The sequence below is a fragment of the Chaetura pelagica genome, unplaced genomic scaffold (assembly GCF_000747805.2).
Source record: "Chaetura pelagica isolate M959 unplaced genomic scaffold, ChaPel_1.0 scaffold232, whole genome shotgun sequence".
In the NCBI taxonomy this organism is placed as follows: domain Eukaryota; kingdom Metazoa; phylum Chordata; class Aves; order Apodiformes; family Apodidae; genus Chaetura; species Chaetura pelagica.
Window position 1 is genome coordinate 789,194 of NW_009952441.1, and position 1,535 is coordinate 790,728.

Consider the following 1,535-nt stretch of genomic DNA (forward strand, 5'->3'; position numbering starts at 1 on the left):
CTAGGACCCCCCTAGCCCCCCAGCCAACAGTCACCTGGCACAGGTGCCTTCTCCGCATTTCACCCCACCAGTTTCATGTTGGCTTCTGCCAAACCCTCCTCCAACATCCTCTCAACCTGGTGTCCACATCCCCTGCACTCGGTGCAGGGGAAGCTTGGGATCACCAGGGCTGGGGAGGGGGGCAGGCTGGGGAGCCTGTGTGTTTCCCCCAGACAGGGCACGGAGCCATCTGCTCCCCACCTTGGAGCCAAGGTGCTCCTGGTCCCATGGGGCAGGATCAGCTCCTCTGTCCCCACCGCCTCCCTCCCCTTCTGCAGGGGCTAAAGGGTTTCTCTGGCACTCGCTGAAATACCTCGTGCTCCCAGCCCTGACACAACCCTTGTGCTTGGCTCAAAACTCAGCGCCAGGGAATCTGGGGGGCAGCCCTGGCACCCCACCTGTGCCAGAGCAGGGTGAGGTGATCAAAGACCAAAGACACACAGACCAAAGATGTGCTGTCACGTGCGATACGTGATGGCATTGCATTTGATACTTGGTATTTGGCAGATCTCTATTTTTCTGTATCCCAGATTATGGTGTGATTTCCTTCTGTGTCATGCCAGGTGTAATTATCACGCAGTCAATGAAAGGCGCTTTTGGAAATCAAACGGCTTTACTGAAATTCTGAACTCCGTGTTTAGCTGTTGTCATGGTTTGTATTTTTTATCATGGGAAAAGGGTCTGATGCAGGCTGGGAATCCAGCAATGGTCTAGTGTTAATTGATTGTACGGTTTTTATATAAAATTGAAATAATAAATTGTTTTAAGAAAAGGGAAAGCCCGTTTCTCTGTGAGCAGCTTTGCTGGCTGCGCTGCCCGCACCGCCGTGGGCAGGTGGCACCTGCCCAGCTGTGTCACACGGCCAGATCTGCACCGGAGCGTGTTTTCTCAGCGCTGAGGGCCAGGAGGAGGCAGGGCTGGCAGCTGAACAGCACAGAGGAGCAGGACACGGCGCGGAAACCGCGTTGTGCCTCCTCCCGGCAGCTGCGAGCGCGGGGCTCGGCCCCGCACCCTGCCCGGCGGGCGGGATGCCTCGTGTTTGTCCAACCCTGTAATTGCTGTGAGCTCCCTTCAGAGGCCCTGCCCGACACAGAAACACAAAGGAACAACGTGCCCTGCAGTGCCCGAAGGCTTGCAAGGACACAAAGCCGGTAGCCCGGCAAAGGATCTGAAGCCGTCCTGCCTCGTCACCCTCCCGGACAGGCAAGATGCTCCCTTACGTACACAAAGAAACAACGTGCCCTGCAGTGCCCGAAGGCTTGCAAGGACACAAAGCCGGTAGCCCGGCAAAGGATCTGAAGCCGTCCTGCCTCGTCACCCTCCCGGACAGGCAAGATGCTCCCTTACGTGCTCTGCTGTTTAACGCGCGGGCGGCTCTGCCCGCTGCGCTGGGACCAGGGGGTTACTGTGCATCTCACACACCTCCCCGCCAGCTGCGATGCGGGCCGGTTTGGGCTCCCCCTCCTCGGGCAGCACCCCGGCTTCCTCGGGAAGCT

General features: G+C 58.3%; 1 protein-coding gene across 1 annotated transcript in view; it reads left to right on the top strand.

Moving 5' to 3' along the window:
* Positions 1 to 1,535, top strand: part of TANGO6 (transport and golgi organization 6 homolog (Drosophila)) — a 37,929-nt gene that overhangs the window by 14,432 nt on the left and 21,962 nt on the right. The window lies entirely within an intron of this gene.